Raw genomic sequence first — 27,441 nt, 5'->3', positions numbered from 1 at the left:
GCAAAACCCAACTGTGGCACTAAGTTACAATTGAGGAACTAAAACTGATTATGTGAATAGACCAGAGGAAAAATACATTTAAGTATGAAAAAAATATATTGGACATATAGACATCTCCCTTCTCTCTCCCAAAATAGGATATCTCAACAAAAATTGCAAGCAGAAATATGGAGGAAACAATTCACTTTCCCAATAGGACTACATGAATACCTAGAATAAAATAAGAGATAAAAAGTTAAATAAACATTCTTGAAGAAAGCAGTGAAAGGAGACTAAGTAAATAGCTTAAAATAAAAAATGGCAGGGGTGGCTAGGTGGCACAGTGAGTACAGCACCAGCCCTGGAGTCAGGAGGACCTCAGTTCGGATCCGGCCTCATTCACTTAACACAAAATCTAGCCGTGTGACCTTGGGCAAGTTGCTTAACCCCAATTGCTCTCCAAAAAGGGGGAAAAAAAGGTAAACCTTGCCCAAGTAACTAACTTCCTGAAAACAAGAATAGAAAAAAAGGAATCAATGACACCACACAATAACAAGGAATATAAGTACAAAATCAAAAATTGAAAAAAAAATGAAAGAAAATGTAAGCTATCTGATATGAGAAACAAATTACCTAGAAAAATCCTGGAGAGATAATTTAAGAATCATTGTACTCCCTGAAAACCATGATAAAAAGAAGTAAGAAAAGAAGCTGGGGCAATAAATTTCCAGAAAGCATAAATGGAAACTGCCTTGGATCTATTAATTCTAGAGGGTAAACTGAAGATCTAATCTACCAATCACCTCATGAAAGAAATCTCAAAAAGAAAAGTAGCCAAAACCCAGCTGTCCTTTATCAAAGGGGAAAAAAACAAAACAAACCAATAGCTAGCATTTATATAGCAAAGTACTTTATAAATATCATCAAATTTTTACCATGGGGAGTAGGTTATATTATTATTCAAATTTTCCAGATGAGGAAACTGAGAAGGGCAGTGGTTAAGTGACTTGGACACTGTCATACTCTAGTAAGTGCTAAGGCTAGATTTGAAGGAATGTAGTTTTTCCTTGGCAAGGAGAATGGCTACTACTTCTTCTGAGACCAGAGTGATGGAGGAAATAGTAGAGGACAATGTTTGAATGATGTAAAATGAGAAAGAAAGGTCTTTATGAAACCCAAGCTAGCCCTCTATTCACTATACCACAGTGATACCCATATACCATGCTTTTTTGTGGAGGGTATTAAATATCATTACCAAGGATTTATGTTTTATTCTCTAGGCAATAGGAAGATACTGAGGGTTTTAAGTCAGATTACTTGGGAAATAATGTAAAGTATAGGTAAAAATGGTCACAGAACAGAGTCAGGAATGCCATATTGTTATAATAGTTTAGGTAATACGAAAAATGTCTTAATTGAGTGGTTGCAGTGGGAAAAGGCAAAGAGGAGAAATGTTAGCACTTTATAGAGTTAAAATCAAAAAGACTAGGAAATAGATTAAATGTTCCGGATGAGGGGAAAAGTATCATAAAAATGCCTCAGTTCTTGGAGACTGCATGACTGATATAAACAGAAATAGAAAATTTAGGGAGAACAGTTGTTATTGTTTGTTTATTTGTATTAGGGAAAACTAGGGAGTAAAGAGTTAACATGTTCAGTTTAGGATATGTTCAATTTCAATTGACAGAAAAATATTCATGCGAAAATATCCATCAGACAGCTAGAAGCATTAGACTCAAGTTTAGACAGAAGTTGTTGTTAGAAATGAGAATTTAGATATTATATGCACGTAGGTGATGAATAAAGTTATGAGAGTTTTGGAATTGACCAAACAGATGAATCCATACAGCGAATAGAAGAAAGCAAAAATAAGAACCATCATAGGCAGACACATTTAAATTGAAATGCTAGCAGAAGAGTGGGAATTGTGGTCAGTTTCTTCTTTATATTGCAATATGTGGGCTATATGATTGTCTGGTAAGATATCCTAGAATGATTTTTGATGCTTATATACTGTCCAGATCCTAGAAGTTGCTTAGGCACTGATGGCAGCAGTATTCCTCAAGTTATTATTTGTGTTACTATTAAGAAGGCCTTCATCTAGTCTGGGTGGAAACAATGGAAATAGAAATGCATTATGTGAAAGAAATTATTTAACTGTAATGAACTGATTGGATGTAGAGGGTAAGAAGGAAAGATGAATAAAATTAATACTGAGGTAAGGTTTCAAATCTATGGATAGTGATGCCATTGAAAGAAATAGGGAAGTCATGAAGATATGTCTGTTTTTGGAGAAAAATATTGTATAAATTTGAATATGAGATTACTCTACTCTTACTATATGGCACAGAAATCTGGGAGATGAAAAGAAAATGTGAGAACATAGACTTAACCATAAAAATAACTTTTAAAAAAGTACAATATTTTTTCTTCTAATTATTTTGTAATTCCCCAAATGAATAGTTTCTCACTTTAATTTATTTTAACAAGATGAAATGATGTTTTTTAATTAACATTTTCTGGAGCTCAAGACAAATAGTTTTTATACTTCTTTTGACATTCTAATAAAACCCTTTTTTCACTCATATATGCAGAAAAATGGAGTAGTTATCACATTTCCAATGTGTAAGAAATTATAAGTTTATGTCATATTTCTGTCATAACTTTTTTCCTGAATTTTCATTTCTAAACTGTTCATATCCATATTTACATGCTAACAATATTCTAAATTATAGGTTTTAAAATTGCTGGCTCCCTTCAAGAATAATATCAAATGCTGTATTCTTTATGAGGACATTCCTTTTTCCCCCGAAACTAAAGCCCTACCTTTAAATGTTATTTTTATTTTATTCTATATCTACCTTAAATGTACCTAATTATTTACATGATATCTCCCCAACTAGGAACATTAAGTCTTTGAGTTCAGTACTAGCTCTGCCATTTTTTATATATCCTTAGAGTTTAGCACAGTGTTAAAGAGAATAAGAATTTATTAAATGTTTTTGAGTTATTAATACTTCACAAAATGTGTTCAATTAAATTTAAGAGGAAATGGGGCAGAGTAAATACTATGCTAGGCTTCAATTCAGGAATGGATGAAGTCAAATCTCTTGCCTGACAGTAACTGTATGACCTCAAGCAAGCCACTTAATATTTTTAGTTGCTTTTTAGAAAAATTAATTCATCTTAAAGTTAAATACTAAAACAAATACACCCCAGAAGGCTACAATTAGATATGTACATGCACACACACTATAGACATATATACACAAACATACACATATACAGCTACATATATACACTTACACACATATAGATATAGACATAGATAAATAGATAGGTAGAGGGGGGAAGAGAGACAGAGAGAGAGAGAGAGAGAGAGAGAGAGAGAGAGAGAGAGAGAGAGAGGTAATCATATTTAAACGTAGACAAATACATTCATATGCATCTAAGACCATACTTGTTTGTCCTATGTTTCTCTGAGGCTGGATGATGTCTTCCTTCATAGTTTCAACTCTTTCAATAATTTTTATACTTCCACCAACTCATCATTTCCTATACCACAGCAATATTGCAACCTTATACTGTTTACTGATTTTAAATAATCAAAAGCAGTACTGATTAATATGGCTAACATGTAGTGTAGTTTCCTCTTTTAATTAAATCTATTTTAGTTTTAACTTCATCTGAGATCGTGACTATTACCCCTGCTTTTTTTTTAAATAATAAACTGTACTCTTTTTTTTTATTTGGAGGGCAATTGGGGTTAAGTGACTTGCCCAAAGTCACACAGCTAGTAAGTATTTTAAGTGTCTGAGACCGGTTTTGAACTCCAATCCTTTTGACATCAGGGCCAGTGCTCTATTCACTGTGCCACCTAGCCGCCCCTTAAACTCTACTCTTGATCTTTACTTTATGTTTGTGTGTATCTTTTATTTCCTGTCTCCTGACTCACCTACTTTACTTCTACCCAGTACCTTGCCCTATTATTACTTAAACTACCCCCTCACCAAAGATTACTCCCTTATACTTTCCCTATCCCCTTAGCCTTTTATTTCTTTCTCAATTTGGAAGACATTTATGCCTATATATGTGTATACATATGTATGTATGGTGTATGTATCCCCTTTTTAATCCATTCCCAATGACAGTAGGGTTCCAGAACTATGAGTCTTCCTCCCCCCACCTAAATCCTCTATGTCAGTTCTTCTTCTTGCATCTCATTTAAATAAGATAATTACTCTTTTTACCTTTTCCTAGATGGTTTACTTTTTCACATCATACTCAGTTCTACTCCAATCTTTCTTTGAACTACCCAATTACTAATAACAAAGACATATGATTTACATTTCCTCATATGAAAAGCAAACAGTCTGTTCTTATTTTCTTTGTAATTATTCCTTGATTTTTACCTTATATTTCTCTTAGATCTTCTAGATAAAATTTTCTATTGATTTCATGTCTTTTTGCAACAAAATCCCAAGTCTTCCAATCCATTGAAAATCCTTTTTTTTTCAGCTCAGGATTATGTTTAACTTTGCTGTGTATGATATTTTCAGCAGCAACCCAGGTTCCTTTGTTCTTCAATATAGAGTGTTTCAACACCTGTTGGGTTTCAGAATCTAGCTATGATATCCCTGTGGGTTTTCATTGTAGGTTCTCTTGCACATGGTGATCAGTTTTTTTTTTTCAATTTCTACTTTCCCCTCGGTTAGCACTTCTGGACAATTTTCTTTCTTGTATTTGCATCTAGATTCTTTTTCTTTACCATAATTTTCAAGTGGTGTGATTATTCTTATATCTTCTCTTCTTGATCTGTTCTCCATATCAGTTGTTTTACTTATGAGATGTTTCACATTCTCTTCTATTTTTTCATTCTTTATATTTTGTTTTATTATTTCTTGCCTTTTTTTTTAACTTGGCTAGCTTTCCCTTGCCCAATTCTAATTTTCAAGGAATCATTTTCTTCCTTAAGATTATGAATCTCCTTTTCTAGTTGACTGACTTTCTTTTCAGAATTTTCTTGTTGTTTGTTTTTTTTTTTGATCCTGTTTTCAAAAAATATCTCTTCTCTCTCGTTTTATTTTTAAAGTTTTTTTTTTTAAGTTGATCTATGAATTCTTTTTGGGCAGGTGTCTATTTGATGTTACTCTTTGGAGTAGGAGAGGCATTTTTTCCTTCAATATCCTCCTATGAAGATGAACCCCAATCTTCTCTATTCTCATAGTGACTTTCTATGTTTGGGTTCATTTTCTTCATTAAAAAAATTATTTGTACCAGCTTGTTGTAATCACCTCCATTCCTGGGGTAAGAGGGAATGGCCTTTTATCTTCCTTATATCTGGCCTTATATCTTCCTTCAGTTCTAAATGGCCAGCCCCACTGCTTCTGCACTACCTTGGTGTATGCCGTTTCCTTCTTGTTCATGGCCATGTCTTGACAACACAATAAGTCTAGAATCTCTTATTAGCAGAGAAGCTAGCTAGTTAATGTTTGTGTGCCTCAAGCAGCATCATATATAGTAATTCACAGAAAGATTATGCTATGCTTTGGTCTGGAAGAAGTTTCACATTGAAATTTCCGCACACTGCCATCCTAGATCGTTCCCATAGTCATAGATTCTATTTATACTTATATTTATATTCACTTGAGTAATGTTCTGCTCATATGATTTACCAAACGTATGGATATATATTCTAATGATATACTTTTTGTTCTAAAGACTGTTGCCGAGCACATTTATCACATCTAGGCACATTTTAGATCTGAAGAAAACTAAAAAAGAAAAGTTACTATTTGTATTTTAGTAGAGAAACCATGTGCTTATTACATGTATTAAATAGAGAGGTCATGTATCTTTTTACGTGATATTTAATATTCTTCTTTAAAATCACTCTCCATGAAGAATTGAGAAAAATATATCTGATTCCTTTCTAGGCAAAGTAGAGGAACTAGGGATATGAAATAATTCACATTTGTGAGATTTACTTCATGTATAAGTTTAGTTGAAGCACTTTCCTCCTCTCTTTTTAAATTCTTCAATAAAAGGAGCAGTTTACAATATATACCGTGTTTCCCCGATAATAAGACACTGTCTTATTAAATTTTTTTGGACAGAAAAACACCAGAGGGCTTATTTTCAGGGGGGGCTTATTTTAATGAACATTGACAGCAATTTTAATAAACAGGTAAATGTGAACAAAAAAATGTACCTTTATTCAATAATGATCATGTCATCTTCTTCAACAACATCGTCATAAGTGTCCATACCCTGAATTCCGTCCTGGATGTCTTGCGCCTCCATTTCCTTCAGAAGAAGTGGACCCAATCTGTCATGTCCAGCAATATAGCTCTCTTTAAATGAATATGTCTTGTCCAGGTAACCTGCTCGTAGTGCCTTGGCAACACAGCTGTCAGTAATTTTATCCCATGACTTCTTCACCCAAGTCACGACTTCTTACATACCGGGTTTTTATGTTGTCCTGCCTCAGCTCCCCTCCGCGGCACTGCTCTCAATGGCGCCAGCAAGCAAATCACTGGGGAAGAATAGGATGATGCGCTCACTGCTGCAGCTCTGATTGGATGCAGCTCGGAGCGCGGCGTGCGTTTCACCCAGGGGGGAGGGGGCGGTGCATACAGAGGGTACCGTAATGTAGCGTGTAGCGCAGGGGATCACCTTCACTACAGTAGCAATCTCAATAGGGCTTATTTTCAGGGGAGGGCTTATTTTAGAGGAATCTTGCACAGTAAGGGGAGGGCTTATTTTCAGGATAGGTCTTATTATTGGGGAAACACGGTAAGGAGATATACATTTAGAAATAAAGATTATGTAAAAACACAAACTATCAATAAAAATTTGCAAAGGCGAAAATAAAAAAAAAACTCAAGAAACTTCCTGTTATTAATGATAAGAGTTCAAAGGGCTTTTAATAGTGGTATTTCAAATTCCTCCAAATGCAGTGATCATTAATACACATATGCTTTTATGAATTATTCATGAAGTTTAGAAATTTAAAAACACCTTAGCCAATAGAATTAATCCTCTAGACCCTGACTTAAACTGGACATATTATTTACTGATTTCCCTTTTAAAAAGCCATTATGTGTTTTTATGTGAAAATATGGTATTCTGAAAACTATTTATAAATTCTGCCACACACTTTTTTTTATCCAGAACTATGATTTCAACATAGGTAACTCCTTTTACCAATGGGTATTAAATGCTATTTAAAATTTTTTTTACCTTATTCTTATTTATTTTAAAATTTCAATTTATGAAATAAGTTGATCATTTTTATAATGCAGCAAAATTAAAAAGACAATTGACCATGAAACTACAAATATATTAGATACAGTCTTTGCTCCCTTTTAAATACATAATTAAGTTATTGTGTATTTTTTTTCCTTTTTTTCTTCCCTACCCCCTACCCTACCTTAGACATGAATAGCATTAGACACATTTCTCAGTTTTTTCTCTGGATGCAGATAACTTCTTTCTTTATGTGACCTTTGTTTTTAATTTATGTATTTATAATTGTCAAAATGACTTAGCTGCTCAAAAGCATTCTTAAAATAATATTTCTATTACTGTATACAATGTTCTATTGGTTCTGCTCATTTCATTCACCATTTTATGGAAATCCTTCCTTGCCCTTCTAAGATAAAAAAAAAAAACCTCATTTCTTATAGCACAGTAGTATTCTGTCACAACCATACCACAATTTATTCAGCCATTCCCCAATTGATGGGGATCCCTGAAATTTCAAGTCCTTTGCCTCTACAAAGAGAGGTACTATAAACATATCATTCATAATCAAAAGTTACAATTACAATTTGTGAATCTCTTCATCTTATTTTTACTCGCTATTTTCTTTCCCTATTACTTTATCTTTTATCCCTACCCTCCTAGTTCTCATCCAACCTACCCCTCCAAGAGTATCCAAGAGTCCCCTGCTCTCCAAATAACAATCCACACACCTTTCCAAAAGTCCCTCCCCCATTCTCTATTCCCAACTTCTCTTATTCATTAAAAATAAGTAAGCAAAGGAAAAAGAACCTTACCATACATAGCTATTATTCAGAGAAAACAGTGAAGTAAAATAAGTCAATTCTATCCTAAATAGTAATGTCAAATGGGCAAGCTTAAAAGAATTCTTTGAAGAACTATAAAAGGAATTTAAAAAAAAAACAAATTAGAGATCAAGGAAAAATTAGGGAGGAAAAAGTCACCCAAGAAAATTCTAAAACAAAAGTTAACCAATTGGGAAAAAAGGCACAAAATCTTAAGAAATTCATTCCTTGAAAACTAGAATTGTGCAAGAGGAGTTAAATGATGTTGTAAGACATTAAGAAATAATAAAACTAGAAAAAATAGGAGAGAATCTGAAATATCACATTAGAAAAACAACTTATTTGGAGATCAGATTGCAGAGAGAAAATATAAGAACTGTCAGATTACCTTAATGTTATTTTTAAGAGAAGAATCTGGATATAATGTTATAAGAAATTATCTAGGAAAAATGCCTTGAAGTCCTAGAACAGAGGGTAAAGTAGAAACAGAAAAAAAAAATCTACCATTCACCACCTGAAAGAGATTACAGAGGGAAAACTTATATGTCATAGTCAAGTTTCAAAACTCTCAGGTTAAGTAGAAAATATTGCAAGCACCCAGAAAAATAAATGAATACTGAGGAGGTGCAGTCAAAATTTCACAAGACCAAAAGTTTCTATATCAAAACAACATAGGTCTTGGAACATTATATTTCAAAGAGCAAAAGATCTTGGGTTGCAACCAAGAACAACTCGCCCAAAGAAAGTTAAATATAATTATTAATGAAAAAAAAACATGAAAATAAGATGAACTGAAAGACTTTCAGGTATTTGTAGCAAAAAAAAAAAACCCAACACAGAACTCAATGAAAAATTCAACAATGAAAAAATCAAAAATGCCCTCCCCTTTTTACCTGAGTGAGACAGACCTTTCTTGTGATCCTTCAAGATTCCTGAGCTAAAAGACAACTCCACCCAATCCTTCTGTTGGCTCTGCTATTTCAATATTTGTTCTAGGTAACTACTTTATAGTTGTTTGGAGGTGAATATGGGAGAGCTACAGTAATTTACTGCTTATTCTGACAACCTGGCTCCTAGAAGTAGAATCAGTTGTTTTCTTTTTCTAAGTTGTTGACTATCTTTTTTTATAATTCTCTTGTATCACTCATTTTTCTCCTCAATTTTTTTTCTACCTCTCATATATGATTTTTAAGTTCATTTTTGAGTTCTTCCATGAGCTATTTCTGAGCTTGAAGCCACTTCCTGTTTCCCTTTGGGGTGTTGCCCATAGGTGATTTGACAGTGTTGTTCTCTTCTGACTTGGGTCTTCATCTTCCCTGTCCCCATAACATTCTGTGGTCATACGCATTTTGTTGTTATTCTTTTTTGATCTTTTTTGGCCTTTTTCTTCTCTTTTAAATTTGATTTCAGCTCCTGTGATGAAAGGGACACTATCTTAGACTTCTTTTGTCAGGGACTTACAAACATAGTAAACTCCATTTATTCAGTAACAAATTAAGGTAAAACATTAACAGAAAATATAAATACAGCATTCACCATCTGTAACTCAATCATTTAGTAAGTCCTCAATTCAATCACAAAGTACAGAGGTCAAAAGTTTTCCACCCCTGGATCACAACTGAATCACAATATCATTAGTCACCACCAAGCACCCTCTCAAGGGGCAGTGGAAAACATAAAGTCTATCCACCCCTAGGTCACAGCTAGGTTACAATATCATCCCACTGTGGGGTTCAAATCCCATTACCACTATAGGACTGAAGATCCTGGCTATTTGCCTGGTGCTGCACTGATGTTGCCTTGAGGTTCACAGGGGACCCCTCTTGTCTGGTGCTTCACTGAGGAGTTGAGGTTGATTGTCATTGGTATGGCTGGAGGCTATAAAGGTCTGGCAGCTTGGGTGGTCCTGAGTCAGGATCATGGTGCTGAAGCTTGTGAAAGTTTATTCTCTGGAGGTTGCCTGTTTATCCCTGGCTATGGTGAGGCATGTAGAGAGGCATTGGTGTTGATGGTTTGCCTACACCGCCACACAGGGGTTCAAGACCTCCTGGTTTGTTGAAGTGGGACATGTGGCTGGGTTGCTGAGATTCTGCCTATCCTGGATTGCATTCCCCTTTTACTGAGTGTGATAGGCCTTTTTTGGTGATCCTCCCAAAGATCTAAAAGATTGGTCTAAAATATTGCTTCATCCCATCTTTTTGCTAGTTCTACTCTTCCAGGATTTGTTCTGGAGAGCTATTTTATGGTTTTTTTTTTGAGGTGAATGTCTCATTTTATCTGTTTAAACAAAATTCACTGCAAACATTGGACTATACAACTGAAATGAAGGTAAGAATGACTTAGCCAAATTTTTATGACTTCTGCCAATATTTAACAAAAACTCTTCATAAAAAAGTCTAACTTAATAATTTTATTGAATTAAACTGAAAAATGTTTCTTAAAACAGAAATAAGTATATACACATATTAATTTAATTTAGTAGTAAAGGAAATGTAATCTTGAATTTCTTATAATAAAACTATAACAAAATATTTTCAGCATGAATATCATTGAAAAGTTATTTTGTATGTTAGATACTATCATGCCATTCATAGGTTTGAGTTTATACCTTTCAATTGGTTATTGTTCAACAAACAGAAAAAATAATAATAGATGGTATCTATCTTTAACTCTTGATTCTTATTCTCAAGGTTCATTCACTTTCTTTAAAAAAAAACTTAATTTATTTTAATCTTCATTAGCTATAAGCACTCTTCCTCCAAGATTGTTTCTAATTTGTCTATAGCATATATTGTTTGCACATGGTTGTTGGTATGCTGTCTCCATCATGTGAGAGATGAGCAACTTGAGAGCACAGACTATTTGTTGTTGTTCTTTGTTTGTTTGTTTTTTTTTTCTTTTTTGGGGGGAGGAGGTTGTTATTATATCTCATGTTAGCACAATATAGTACGTGGCTGACTTGTTGAATTGACCTTATTTTGAAATGTAAAATAAAAGGATAAAGCAGTAATTAATTCAAGAAAGATAAATGGAACAAAAGAAAAACATTACACTTTTACGGGCTCAAATACTCTAACGGTCCTCCCTGAAGACTAAACCCATCAGTTAAGCCTAAAAATGAATAAACAAGTGTTGACACAGGTATCATTTAGTAAGCTGTTAGTTGTTGAGAGGCAGTACCTTTAATATGTGCATGGGATGGCAGAAAATCAAAGAAAAAATATATATAAAGTGAGAGAGAGAAAAATACACCTTTGACTATTTAAATTTAATTTCAGTTTAAATATAAAAAAACAATAGGTTTATTCCTTCTGCCTAGTGATAAAACTTTAATATAAATTACATGTAACAAGAAGGTACACATGTTCAAGTGTATCCATTATCTGAGAGTATCTTTAGTGGTGGGGTATCATGTTCTGGGCATTAAATGGGGCCAAAGACAATGTTTTGAAAAGTCTTAAGCATCATATAAGATATTTTGTACAGTTCTAAAATAATCATGTATAATTACATATCATATTCATGAATTTATGTGTGTTATACCCCACTACAACACAAGTACCTTTAAGATGGGTACTACATGTTTTCTGAAATTTGTATCTTTTTGAGAATTCTGAGAAGATGGTGGAGGAGGTCAGAAAATTCCTAGCTCTCAATACTTTTCCCCACAAAAGAGATAAAATATCACCTTAGGGCAAACGAAGTACAGTAAAATTAAATAAGAATAGTGACACAACAGGGATTTTCCTGGGGCAATTTGTAAAGATCAGAAGAAAAATTCTAGGATGGCTGCAAGTTCTGGGGTTAATTAACTTGAGAGCCTGCCTCAACCTCAGCCACAGAAACTTTTACCCCCAGGATAGTGAGGGAAGTTAGGCATCAGAGCCAGGAAAGATTGTGGGAATCTCTGCTGACAAGGAATGCTGACCCATGCAGGGGTGAGAAAGAATCAGCACAAGCCAGGTGAGTGCAGAAGCAGTGTGGCAGAAAGAGATCAAGAAATAATTAAATACTATATAAGAGAAAAATATAAAATTTAAATATTTAAATTACTTTATTATTGTATTATTTCAATGTTTAATTAATAATTTAGATAATTTGATTATTTAAATATTTAATATATAAAATATGAGAGAAAGTGAAACATTTTATAAGAAAATCAATAGATTTAGAAAATAGATTAAGAAGAGAAAACATAAAAATAACGACTAACTGAAAGTTATGATTTTAAAAAATCTTGAAACAATAATACAAGAAATAATTAAAGAAAATTATCCTGAAACATTAGAACAAGAGAGGGTAGGGAGTAGAAATAGAAAAAAATCCATTGATGACTACTTCAAAGAAATCCTATGAGGAATACCGATAGGAATACTATTGTCAAATTCCAAAACCCCTCATTCAAGGATTAAATGTTAAAAGAAATAAAAATAAAAAAATTTAAACATGATGGTGCCACAATTAGAATCACACAAAACCCAGCAGTGGAGACATTAAAGGCTGCAGGTCTTAGAACACTACCTATTGAAGAGCAAAAGAACTGGGGCTCTGGTGGAAAGTATCATACCCTGCAAAGTTAAGCATAATCCTGAATGAAAAAAATGGACATTTGATCAAGCGTCAAACTGTAAAGACTGTGTTAAAAACAACAACAACAACCTGAATTTAACAGAAGATTTAACATACAAGAGTTAAGAGTAATATAAGGTACATGCCAAACACTGATTATAAGGGAGTTAATAAGGATGGACCATTTACTCTTTAAATATGTAAAGTATAATATACATGTCTAAGATTCTTATTAATAATTGGGTAGCTCATAAAAAGACTGGGAAAACCTATGTATGATACAAATTTTAAAAGTAAAACCATTTAGGAAGAGCTTAAAAGAGGAATTACTTTTGTAAAAATGAGGTGCAAGGGAAAAACTGATACAGAGGAATTAGATGGGGAAGGAGGGCTGGTAGTTCAGGTAACCTACTTTCATCAGGAAAAAGTTTAAGAGAGAACAATACATATATATTCAGAAGACTATAAAAGTCTCCTAAATTCAGAAGAAATAAAACAGTAGGGCATAGGGAGGGAGAAGAGGACAATAGAGGGATCTCTAGAGGGGATGATGAAAGAGTAAGTAAAAGGGAGGTATAAAAAGGTGTTTAGATTTATAGGAATGGAAGAGGAGGGGAGGGATCCTAGGAGGAGGAAGAGGGCAAGGTAGAAGATAGAAGTAAAGTAGAGGAGGCAGAAGTGGTACGAAACAAGAGATTTGCACAAACCTAAAAACAAAGATCAGGAGTAGAATTTGTCTGGGAAGGTATATGCCTATGTATGCATATGTCTATGTATATATGTATGTATATAGCTATAGTGAAACATATACAGACAGTTGTACCCTTCTAACGGGGAGAGGGGGGGATGAAGAACAAAGTAAAATTTATATCTTTTCCCAAACTTGAAGAGTGCCCTGAACATTACTTTGTTGAAACTTTAAAAGGTATATTGAATTGAGTTGAATTATAAAGTCAAGAATTAGGATATATAGATCAATATTGCACTACTTGAGTTTGATAAAAGCAAAGAGATCTGGAATTTAATTCTTTCTTCCATACTACCACGCCTTGACAAGCTTTTATTTTTTTCCCCCCAACTTTCACTAAAACTCAACTCTAATACCTTATTTTACTGTGGAAGTAGTCCTATGTTCTCAAAAGCTATGTCAGTAGATTAGACTCTTTGAAGTTCTAATGAGCTAAAAAGGTTTTTGGTACAATAGAATCAATGTGCTATATTTATGTCCATTAATTACAGAAAAGTTCATCACCAGAGAGTCAGTGATGAATCACTGATACATATGTTGACCTCAACAGCTTGTATAGTTAGTAAGGCGTGGGCATGTTTTGATATGGAAATATCAATGCAAATACAATAGAAAGTTCTGTATGTATTGAAATGCATAGCCTCATGCTTTATAGAAAAAGCATAATAGATTCATTGCAATGTTGTTCTCATCTCTATTAGACCGTAAGCTCCTTGAGGAGACTGAAATGTTTTTCATTTTACCTCTGTAAACACAGCACCTTTCTATGTGCCTAATAACTACATTATAAATTATTCATTAATTTTGATTGCTAAATGCTTTTTCATTATCTTTTTATTTATCATGGAGGTAGAAGAATCTTGTCCTTACTTATACACAGGGAAAATGTATTTATTCACTTTCTAGTTATTTGAGTTTTTGTTACATAACACTACACTCACACCATCACCCTACACCACTTAATTAACTGACAAGAGGCTATACTCTGAATCACTCAAGGAAAATACCTCCATTCAAACAAATGGTTAATAAAGTCTTGATATAGGTGGGGAAAAGCCCTTGATCAGTTAAGAAATTCTTGAAAGCTATTGGATGAAATGAAGTATTGTTGCACATTCCTATTGGTTGAGGAGATTTGGTCCTCCCATGTGGGGCTTATATAGAACAATCAATCTAGTTTGGAATTAAGCATAAATAAATATTTCTTAGCTTTGGGGTGGAAGCCAGCCAAACCAAACCCCAAGGAGGAAACTTTTGGGAAGAGAAGAAAACAACAGCCCCTTATTTTCTCCCTTACCAGAGGTGGACCTTGTGACTTTTGTAGAATTAGATGATTTGGGACTTCCAAATATACTTTTAGTTCTAGCAGTATCCCTAACACAAATTTTGTGGAAGCCCTGGGTTCAAATGCTAATTCTAGTATTTACTATCTGTGTAAATGCATGGCAATTTCTCCAAGTCTCATTTTCCTTCTTTCTGAGATCTTTTTCTATTCTAAATCTATGAACTTATGACCTACGAACTAGTTTTGTCCTTGCTTTTAATGTGTAGGTAACAAAATCAGATTCTCTTTGTGTGTGTTCTGGACATAATACAAAATGAGAGGATAGAAACATGTACTCTTGAATTGAGTTGATTACTAATTGCTTTATCTAGCTCTGTTTTTCCTGGCTAAAGCACATGAAAAAGGATGTCTGTACTATCCCCTTGGGTTATTTCTGAGCATGCCCTTTTCCCACTTAACTCAAAGTAGCTTAAATGGATAGTTAAAAATATTTAAGTTACATATTATTTTCAGTTCATTTCCCTCCACAAGATAGTAAACTCAAACATTAGAAATTTTACATCAGATGGTCATTCCATGTCAGATATAGTAAATCCTCTAAATTCTCATTTTATTTTCCTAGTATACTAGCTAAGAATCTTAGCAGAAAAATGAATAAAGAACTAAACTTAGAATCCAGAAAAACTTGAGCTCAAATATTGCTTTTCATAACTGTGTGACAGTGTGTAGGTCATTTAACTTATTTCAAGCATTTTGTAGGCAATTTTTTGTCACTATAAGGAGTAGAGTAGTTATAGCTCTCAATTAAAGGAGAGAAACACTTTGCATAAATGAAAATAAGGTGAGTCCCTATCCTCTGATACCAGTCAGTATCTGTCTTGATCAAAAATGAGTATTTCAATTGCTACTAGTCTCGTTTTCATTTAAATGTTTGTAAGAAAATATGTATAGCAATGAAATGTTTTCATTATTCTCTAAATGGAAATTTTATTATAGAGTTGAATTTGAAAAGTATATTAATTATATAAGGATGAAAGGTTGATTTGAATGAGGAAGATCTGACTGTAAATCCTGCCTCAAACCCTTACCAGATCTGTGACCCTGGTTATGTAGTTTAACCTATCTTAGCCTCAATTTCCTCATTTTTACAATGGGGACAAAAAAGTACATATATTACAAAAGATGTTTTGAAGATCAAATGGTCTAACATATATAAAGTAATTTGCAAACATCAATTAATTATGTGAATGCTAGCTTGATAGTAGTAGCAGTTATAGTAGTAGTCATTAGCATTAGCACTACTAGTACTAGTGGTAGTAGAAATAGTGGCAGTGGAGGTAGTGATGATGTGAGGGTGGTGGTAGTAGTAGTAGTGCTAGTACTAGTAGTATTAGTAGTAGTAGTAGTCACATTACTATTAAAGACAGGAAGTAGATTCATAGGAATGTTTTCCAAAGGGAAAAAATGGGACAAGAAAATTATCATCATTATTCCTCAAAACAACCTTCGTTTAACAAAGTTTAAGATTTTTCTTTTTGTATTACTCCTTAGATCCTTATCCCAGCTCCCACTCAGATGGATTAAGATCTCAGATCTCAGAGCACGGCTTTAACTCTCCTTCTGGGATATAATAGTACCACTAAGAATTTGAAGCTAGATTCTCTAATGTCCTTGGTCTAATCTGTCCCTGCCCTAAGATTATCATGTGAGCATCATTTATAGTCAGCTAGCTTTGAATCTTAAGCCTTAAGAAAAGTAGATTTATTAATATTATAGAGTGAAAACTCTTGGTAAAGAACATTCACTTTATTCCCTCCTTCCTCAAGGTCTATGACACTCTCTCCCACAAGAACACTCAAAGTCCAGAGGAAAGTGTGTTCAAGTTTAGAGAACATGTGTGGTAAAGATAACTCAAAACATTTGTTTTATGAAAATTCTTTTATCCCATTCAAGGGGCCCTCAAGAAGTTCCTTAGGCATGATATAGTTTGTTTGTTGGATTCCTTTAGAATCCATCATGTTGAGGGATACATTTCACCTGTCCTTATCTCACAATGCCAACACCAATCTGGGGATGCCACTATAATACTCACATGAGGGAGCAGGAGCCCAACACCATTCTGACACTTTGAAGATTATACATTTCTCCTCTAGCCAAATTTGAGGGAAGGAGACCCAAGACTGAAGCTAAGACCTCTTTTCCTCTCCCCCACCCCATATCCAAAGAGTTTTTTTCTAAGGAGTTTTACTATAATTTACAATCATTCCAATTCCTGAGCAATGTGGGTTTTATCTAGCTTGACAACTGAATACTAATGTTGTACAAATTCACTCCAATTTGAAGGATTTTTCACATTTAACATCTATGATCAATTGATTTATTGAGCATCTTAATAAATTAAGTGATATGGGATGACTTGATTTAGGAATATCACTTGACTCCACCCTTATATCCGTAAAAGTAGCCATAGATAAAGTAATAAGAGAATTCTGCTAAGTAATTTTTATAACGTGATTAGTTAATGACAGCACCTAATAATATTAGGAGGAATGAGGGAGGAAAATAAATGTTATGAGTTCTTCTTAGAAACCAGATTTTTAAAAAATGGAAGCTACTGGATAAATCATTTTATCAAATTGCCTAATTTTAACGAGTGTGGAAATATACCCTGCCTTAGGACATACAAAAAAAAAACTGACAGCAGGTGTAATCAAGTCTTCTATGGAGGGGAGGGAAGGTTGTGGGGGGGGGGTAGTTAGAAGCACACACTTCTGAAAAGGGACAGGGTCAAAGTAGAGAACAGAACAAGTGGGGGGAGGGATAGGATGGAGGGAAATATAGTCAGTCTTTCACAATATATCCACTATGGAAATGTTTTGCATAACTACAAATGCACAACCTATATTGAATTGCTTATCTTCCCAGTAAATATAGGTGATGAGGAAGGAAGGGAAAGCATCTGGAATTCAAAGATGTAAAATCAAAAGTTTAAAAAATATATACTGTTATTATTATTATTTACATGCAACTGGGAAATAAGATATACAGGCAGTGGGTATGGAGATCCATCTTGCCCTACCTGAAAGTCAGAGGAAGGATAGGGAAGGATATAGGAGAAAGCAGATTAGGGGAGGGGATATACAGTGGGATTGCTAATTTGGGGTGGTGGGCAGGGGAAAGATGGGGAGGAAATTTGTAACTCAAATCTTGTGGAAATGAATCTTGTAAATGAAAAATAAACATAAAATTTAATTAAAAACAAACAAAACAAATAAATCAAGTATTCTCACCCCTGGTCAAGTGGTCTTTTCACTACAATATGATGCTCTCTTAAGGAATTGTTTCACTTGGTTCTAAAAATTATGCCACCCCTTAATATATTCATATGCAAAATCAACCGCCAAACAGTGGGCCAGCCACTTGGAAGGCAGTTCTGTATTCCAAATGATTTCTAACTTGGCACCTTTTCTGTTGATTTTCTCAATAGGGAAGGACTCCTAATTGAAAGTACCCATAGGATAGCACCACATTACATAGAGGGACAATGTGCCCTACCCATTAGTTTCCCACACCCTCACTACCCTGCTGCTTTATGAACTACTAGCATCTTAAATAAGACAATTAACAGAAAGGGAGTTGGCATTCTGCATAAATGCCAGACAGGACAATGCTTCCAGAGCTGGCAGAGCATGGGGTTAGGAAGTAAGGCTGTGCTACAGAACACAGACTTTAATCTTAGTGGCAATGACATAAAGGAAAAAAAAGAGGCAGATGTTAAAAGGATAATTTGGGGCAATATGGAAGCCTGGCAGTCAGCTCAAAAAAATGTAAATTAAATTAAGTACAGAAGGGTAACTGCATCCTTCAAAACAGACTCGGGTAGAGAACTTTAAATAGTGGGGAAAAAAGCCATTAGACTAGGATCCATTTTCTCTGTATGCTGCTTTTCCCTTACAGTGAATCTCACTAAAAATTATCCATTGTATCCATTTCTCACTTCTGTTAAAAATCACCTGCAGCTCTGTAGAGTTCGCAGTCTTGTGGAGATAATAGCAGTAGGGGGGAGAGCAGTTAGGATATGATGAAGAGAACAAGAATAAGCTCCATGAGAATAAGATAACAGACCAATTGTAAGAGGTGGGAAATTAACTCCATGGAGAGAAAACTCGGTGCTACACTTGCACTGCTGCAGTATTAGCAGATGAACATTCTATTTAGTCATTTGCTTTCTCTTGTACATAAACTACATAGAACATGTCTTTGGATCAGAACTAAGGTAGAGAGGCTAGAGAATATTATTCTGTATCCCTGGAACCCCCAGACAGTTCAGGATACGGGAAGATTACTAATATTTCTTTGAAGTTTAACTAGAATTCATAGCAACTTTAACTGAGAGAGAAAAGGACAGAAAGAGAAAATGATACTGACACTCATACTTATCAATGATGCTCAAAAATACTATTTAATATCTAATTAACATAAATTTTTTAAAATGCCTTTATGTTTTTGCCTTGAAACCACATTTATTTCTAAATATAAGCCTCCTTTTCTCAACTTATCTTGTTTCTCTTATTCTTTTGGTTTTATTTTTATTTTATGTTCCAAATTTTTTCTCTTACTCTGGCCCTTCCACCACCCATTGAGTAGGCAAGAAATACAATATCTATTATACATATGAAGTCATACAAAAAAAACTTTCTGCATTAGCAATGCTCTGAAAAAAATAAGAAAAATAAAGAAAAAATACTCCAAATTGCACTATGCGTCCATAAGTTCTCTATCTGCATATGGATAGCATTTTACATCATGAGACCTTTGGGATTTTGATGGATTATTGTATTAACCAGAGTTAATAAATCATGTATATGACCAGGCTGGATATATAACATGAATGCAAGGATAGTTCTATATTAGGAAAACTATCAGCATAATTGACCATATCAATAAAAAAATCCCAATCACTGGATTATATGGACAGATGCAGAAAAGTTTTTTGACAAAAAACAACACTCATTCCTATTTAAAACACACACACACACACACACACACATACACTAGCAAGCAAAAGAATAATTTTATATATATATATATATATATATATATATATATATATACTTTTCAGATAAGTAGTGTCTATTTAAAACCAAGAACAGGGATTTTTTTTAAAAAAAAATGAGAATATACTAGAAACCTTCCCAATAAGATCAGGGATGGAGCAAGAATGATCTTTTTTACCATCATTATTAAATATATGCTAATAAGAAAAAAAGTGAATTGAAGAAATAAACATTGGCAAAGAGGAAACAAATGATCACTTTTTGTACCTTTAATGATATACTTAGAGAACCCAAGAGAATGAACTCAAAAACTTGTCAAAAGAATTAACAACTTTAGCAAAGTTGTAAGATATAAAATCATTAGCAGTTCTATATATTACCAACAAAACCCAGAAGAGTTTATGTCTTGAGCTTCCCTCTCACCATAGCAACTTATTATGGTCGGGTTCTTCTTTCTTGTTTTGCTAATTTTTCCAACCTATATCTTGACTTTGAACTTTACATTAGAGTTGGGTTCTGCTCGCCTCTGGGAGTTGAGGATGCATCTGACCTGAACATGTCTTTTAAGTGTATTTGTTTTCTTTTACAGCTCAGTGGGTAACTATAAGTTTTCATTACTTCCAAAGTGGTCTGATCTGAGGGGAGGTGTGATCACTGCTCTTCTGGTCTAAATTCTGATTCTTACACAATAGGTCCACTACTCCCTGGTGGCTGTGACTATTCCTCTCTGCCATGGAACTGCAATTAGGAACTGCATAATGGGTGAATAGGGCTGCCCAAATGGCACCTGAACCTGTGCCCAGTGCTAGTACAAGAGTCCTTTGAGATCTGTTTCTGACCAGATGGTCAGTCCTGCTGCCATCCAAGGGCACTGTTTCCCACTACTATTGCTACCCCCACAGTTCACAACTGATGCATCTTCCCAGTTTTCTTGGATAGCCCTCACTCCAGTGCCTACAAACCTTTCTGTCTTCCTAAGCCAACCTGTCCGGAAAATAAAAATGACTCACTGTGTTTTTTTTCCTTATTTTTCCTGCTCCGAATTTAATTTCACATGCTTTTTAAAGTTATTGTAGAGGATTATGCTGGGAGAGCTCTGAAAAAAATGTTTTTTTACTACCATCTTGGCCCTGTCCTCCCTGCCCTATCCTATAAGAAAGATTTTAAAGAGAAGAGGAAAAAGGTTCAGCAAATCCAGAATGCCCATTGACAAAATTCAGTCTGTAATGTTCTACATACATACTTCTATTCTTTCCAATAAAGTGTTTTTTTATTTTATCACTTTTTTCCATTAATATTATTGTTACTGTATATAATGTTTTCCTAGCTCTACTCATTACATTCTGTAACAATTCAGACAAGTCTTCCCATGTCTCAATATCTTCCTTTATCATTTTTATATTATAACATTACACTACATGCATATGCCAAATTAACTAGCCATTATCCAAATCAATCAGTATCTTTTTTTGTGTTCATTTGTATTTTTTAACTGAAAAAATAAGTTAATATGAATATTTGGTTTAAATTGAACTTTCCTTCTTTTGATCCCATTCATGTTTATGCCATCAATAGGTTCTCTGGGTGAAAAGGTATTTTATTCACAGGCACAATTTCAAATTGCTTCCAAAAAGAGTTGAGAAATTCTCATCTCAACAAAGCATTGAAATATTGTCTCTCTTCCCACAGTCCTTCAGTATTGACTATATCTATTTTTATCTTTTCTCATCATTGCCTTTCATATATGAGATTAAAAACTCAGACTTAATTCAATTTATATTTTGTCACTAGTGATTTAGAGCAATATTTCCTATAGTTTTCATTTTTTTGTGTTTAATTCTTCCTTTGAAAATAATTCATATCCTTTAACAAATTATTTATTAGGGAATGCTTCTGAGTATGACATATTTACATTAATTCTGTATATCAGAAGTTACAAACTATAATCTGAGGGCCAAATCTACCCCTGTCTGTTTTTGAATGGCCCTACAAGCATACAATTTTGATCTTCCAAATGAATTTTAAAATTTTTCCTAGCTTCATGAAATAACTCGTTAGTAGTTTTATTGGTATAATGCCAAATCTATCAATAATTTAGATTGCCTTATCATTGTTTTTTTTTTATTTTATATCCTAATTATGAGCAATGAAAATCCTGCAATTTTTAAAATTTCTTATTTTATTTCTGGTAAGAAAATAAACATAGATATTCTATGGCATTTTTTTATAGTAAGAAAGAAATTATTCTGGATGCTGAATCAGGAGATTTAGGTTCAAATCATGCTTCCGATACCGTGTTTCCCCGATAATAAGACCTATCCCGAAAATAAGCCCTCCCCTTACTGTGTAAGATTCCTCTAAAATAAGCCCTCCCCCAAAAATAAGCCCTATTGAGATTGCTACCGTAGTGAAGGTGATCCCCTGCGCTACACACTGCACCACTCCCCCCCCCGTGAAACGCACGCCGTGCTCCGAGCTGCATCCAATCAGAGCTGCAGCAGTGAGCACGTCATCCTGTTCTTCCCCAGTGATTTGCTTATTGAATAAAGGTACATTTTTTTGTTCACATTTACCTGTTTATTAAAATTGCTGTCAATGTTCGTTAAAATAAGCCCTCCCCTGAAAATAAGCCCTCTGGTGTTTTTCTGTCCAAAAAAATTAATAAGACAGTGTCTTATTATCGGGGAAACAGTATCACTACTATTACTAGCTGATATTTATATAGGGCTTACTATATACCAGGCACCATTCTAAGACTTTATAATTATTATCTCAATCATCCACATAACAACCCTAAGAGATATACGCTATTATTATGTCCTTTTTACAGATGAAGAAACTGAGGCAAGTTACAGAAGTGATTAGTTATAGAAGCTAGTAAGTTTATGAGGCTGGATATGAAATAAAATCTTCCTCACTCCAGGTCCAGCACTCTATTTACTGCACCACCTTGCTGTCAAGAAACGTGATCACTGGGGTGGTTAGGTGGCTCAGTGAATAGAGCACTGGACCTGGAGTCAGGAGGACCTGATTTCAAATTTGGCCTCATACACTTAATACAAAACCCAGCCATGTGACATTGGGCAAGTCATTTAACCCCAATTGTCCTCCAAAAACAAAAAAAGGAATGTGACCATAGGCAAACCATGATCTCAGCATGATCATGTTTTTCATCTATAAAATGAGAAAAATGATACCTGTAGCACCTAGTTCAAATTCTTGGAAAAGGTGATTTAAAAGTTAGAAATATGAGAGGTCAAATGTCTTATTCAAAAGTTTCTCTTATAGGGCGGCCAGGTAGCACAGCGAGTAAGAGCACTGGCTCTTTGACCTGGGGATCAAATCTGGGCTCAGATACTTAGCACCACACCCAGAAATAACTGGCTGTGTAACCTTGAGCAAGTTACTTAACCCTGATTGCTTTAAAAAAAAAAGTTTCTCTTTTTTATTTTATAAATGCTCTCTTTGAGAAGACAGGAAGTAATAAACAGAGAATATCAAGTAACATTGCAAAGTTTAAGTGATGATATTTTCATAGTAAATAACTACCAATGTGAAAGTCATTTCTAAATCATGTGTCAGCAGTTAAATATACTCAGTTATTACAGCAAAGTTTAAAATCAATAACAAATTAAAATAAAGAATAAAAATGCTATACCATGCCATTGAAGCAACAACTTGACTTATTTAAACAAGCTATTGAACAATCACTATTCTATAAGGAAATTTAATCAATATGAATAAATCACCACCATAAGATAACCTAAAAAACCCTAACACCACTTCAGCCATAAAAGATTCTATTTCTTCATCAAATATACACACATATACATATATACATACATTAAATGCATAAGTGTATATATACATATACACACGTGAGTGTGTGTGTGTGTATGAGACACAGGGGGAGAGAATGCACAAAGAGCAAACGCAACACTTCTACAGAATAGAAACTTCATTATAAAACCTCATGGAACAGGATAGTGCAATGTTATTAGCAATATCACTTCATAAAATAGTGAGAAGTAATAGCATGACTGACAATTGTACAAAAAACTTAGCAAGAGATCAAAAGGAGCAAAATTTGCCCAATGTCATTTAAGAATAAAAATGAAAAGATGACAATTGATATCTGTAATGCCAAGCAAAGGCAACTTCCCAAGGTTCAAAATATCAGCATAGGCGCTCTCCATGTTATTCAGTGAAAAATTAAGAACAGAGAAAATCAAAATATAACATCATTCAAAATACAGTATTTACCAAGTGTAATTCAATCAAGTACTACCCCACCCCTGGACATTACATTCATTTAATCAATCACAGAGTCCCTCTTCTAAATACTACTCCACCCCTAGGCTGTACATTCCTTTAATACATCACAAAGCCCCTCTTCTCAAATGGAGATTAGTTTCCAATCATAAGTAAAGCACATTCATTTGTTCAATCACAGAGCACAAAAAAAAAATGTCAAAAGTTTCCCACCCTTGGATCACAACTGAATCTACCCCAGAGTTACAACAAGCTTAAGCACAGCATTTAATACCCCAAGAGAGGTCTTTTCCTCATCTTGACCTGAGGCAAGTTCTCAGCAATCTTTGTTCCTGGGGAGACAAAGCCTAAGCAAGGCCACAAGACACATTGCCAGTGTCTTCATTAATTTATTCTCTGCAAAACAGTCTCAGGAGCTCTGAACCAATAGCCAGGTTCCATATCCTCTGCAACAACAGGACTGTCTTTCACCAGTGAACAAATCTGGCTAAACAACATCAAAACAGACAAAGTATCAGCATGATAGCCATGTCTCCTCAGTCCTTGGCAACTCTGGGTGGCAGCTCTCAAAAGTCCTGGGCAATTCAAACTGGCCCTTAGCAATCTTCTTGGTCTCTCTCTCTCTCTCTCTGCCTCCAAGATACTGCTTCCAAAAAGTTCTGGCTCTCTCTTTTCTTGTGTCTCTATAAATTTAGTTCAGCCCTCTCTTTTCGTGTCAATAAGTTCATCCCACAAGTGGGATTCACTAGGTCTGGGTTTTAACACAATCAATCCAAAAACCAAGCAAATACAGGGGGGTCTTTAAATTCCATTACTATTACAATAGCTGAAATGATGTTGACAATATCAAGTTATATCAATGATAATCTATTGTTCATCAGTATTGGTGGAACTGCACATTTGGACTCATACCCCAGATCTTTGAAGAAATAGATACAACACCAAAGAAAATAGTATTCATGAATTGTGTGAAAATACCATGAAAACACAGAGGACATGTATTCTAGAAGTGACACAATTATCTGAAAAAGAGTGCCAAAGTCTAGGGAAAAAACCTCTCACATCATTAACACACATATAGACTTATTAAAGAATATCCATTATGACTAATCCATAAACCTTCTTTTGTCTCACTATGAAAACTTTATGAACATCAAATAAACATGCAACAATGACATTTTCATAGTATCTAATTATGTAAAATGAACAGTAGGTTTACAATTCTTTATTCTATAATATATGAGAATGCAAGACCCCACAATGTAATTATAATCGGATATAAATGTCTTTAACCCACTGACTATAAAAACATATTTGATTCAGTAAAATAAAAAGTCATTTTGAAGATTCCCTTCTAACAAGGTGTCTAAGTGAATCAATAATTGTTGTAGATTCTTTTTATATGCAGGATGTCAATATGAGATAATGCCTCAGAGAATAGAAGACTAGGATTGGAGTCAAGAAGACCTGAGTTCAAATCTGTTCTTAAATACTCACTGGCTATGTGACTGGGGACAAACCAGTTGACACCTGTTTGTTACAGTTTCCTCATCTGTCAAATCAGGTGGAGAAGAATATGGCAAATCACTTCAGTTTCTTTGCAAAGAAAACCCCTAGTGGGGTCATGAAGATTCAGACAGGATTGAACAGCAACAATGATAAAATAGAGGAATGCATTTGAAGTTATTTGAACTTTAAATCACAACTTCTTTTTCTCTAGGCCAACATACTTTTACCAAGGAAGGAATTCATTTAATAAAAATTTATTAAGCACCTACTACATGCCTGCCCTCAAGAAGCTTACATTCTATTGGAGTGGGGGGGGGGGGCATTGATGTAGATACAGAAATCAGTAGCCTATGATATAAAATTAATAAATGAAAAAAGGGCTCTAGAAAGATTAAATATAATGGGTCTGTGATTTGACCTATATTACATTAGCAAGGTAGATCATAACTTTCTATTACTAGTAGTTAAATCCTAAGAAGTTGCTTGAGACCTACAATAGTTAAATGACTTTCCCAGTCACAGAGGAGACATTTGAACTCAGGTTTTCCTGTGAAGTTGGAGCAACATCCTATAGGTAAGGAGAAACTAAACTATCTTTGATTTTTTAATTGGTTCTAGGGATCTGGGCTCAGGGTATTGACAAAGCTTCCTGGTCACCTTCATGGGGAAGGGCATAAACAGTGAAAATACAATGGACTGGTACAGGTCCCTCTGTCTATTCTGGCCTTTGAATACAAAGTGGCTGCATCAACTACACTGAGATCTATGCTCTGCTGAATAGATGCTTGCTTTAACCTGGATGAATATGCCTTCCCTGTTTTCAATGTTCTTCCTCTACTCTGGTTAAATGAACCTCGTCACTTATTACATTAAAAATATCTTATTCTTGGGGTGGCTAGGTAGCACAGTGAGTAAGAGCACCAGCCCCAGAGTTGGGATAACCTGGGATCGAATCCGGGATCAGACACTTAGCACCCACCCAGAAACACCTGGCCGTGTAACCTTGAGCAAGTTACTTAACCCCAATTGCTTTAATATATATATATATCTTATTCCAAAAAAAATTTATTAAAAAAATATCTTATTCCATTCCAATTTTCCACCTAAGCTTCTAGGGTACTAGCCTGATTCAGGCCCAGCCCACTACCTCTTATCTCTAAGTCCATACTTATATCCCCTATAATACAGATTTTTTTTTCTAAGCAAAATGCTCTAAGAACCATATTAGTGGGTTGAAATCATACTCATTGTATGAGGGGTTGGTATGGGCATTAGCATGGAGATCCAAGGAAACTTCTTGAAAGACGTGGAATCTGAGCTGGGCTTAAAGGAAAGAAATCTTTCTCCTCTAACCATTTTGTTTTCAAGATGGACAAGACAATACATGTTATTATTGATCATAATCTATATTTAACACATGGCAATTAGGTAATGGATTTAGCCAGAAAACATCCATCTTTAACAAAAACAGATAGAAAGTCAAATGTCAAGGACTAAACACCCAGAAGTGATTTAGATCCCTAAGTAAATGAATAATCTAGTCCTTGTTAATATTTTTAACTTAATTTAACCCACTTATATTGTACTCAATAAATATTTTAACACAAAATATTTATTGCATTTGGGGATGATTTCATGTTATTTTGCTGGAAATATTTTATTCGTGTTTTATTATACGTTTAGTCCCATAGTATCAGGAGAATAGTATGTGTTTAACCAATCTCTATTGAGTTTACTTCCCAGTTGTAGAGAGGATCCACAGATGGAACTTTTTAATGACTTTCTCTAGCATCTTTCATAGTCCTTAAAATCAAAGGTCAGGTTAACTGCCAGTATTACTGATAAGGTTAAAGGTAATTATGACTTTGCAGATAGAGAAAGGTATTTGAGAGAGAGACAGAGAGACAGAGAGAGAGAGAGAGAGAGAGAGAGAGAGAGAGAGAGAGAGAGAGA

The 27,441-nt window shown here is 34.4% G+C and overlaps 1 pseudogene; it reads left to right on the top strand.

Annotated features, from left to right (window-relative positions):
• The window catches only part of LOC138142445 (endoplasmic reticulum resident protein 44 pseudogene), a 79,738-nt pseudogene that overhangs the window by 50,093 nt on the left and 2,204 nt on the right, over positions 1 to 27,441 (top strand).

This window comes from Petaurus breviceps, unplaced genomic scaffold (genome assembly GCF_028583685.1).
Source record: "Petaurus breviceps papuanus isolate PSGF00001 unplaced genomic scaffold, PetGlider_PUasm1.0 90579, whole genome shotgun sequence".
In the NCBI taxonomy this organism is placed as follows: Eukaryota; Metazoa; Chordata; class Mammalia; order Diprotodontia; family Petauridae; genus Petaurus; species Petaurus breviceps.
This window is presented reverse-complemented; position numbering and strand designations above follow the sequence as displayed.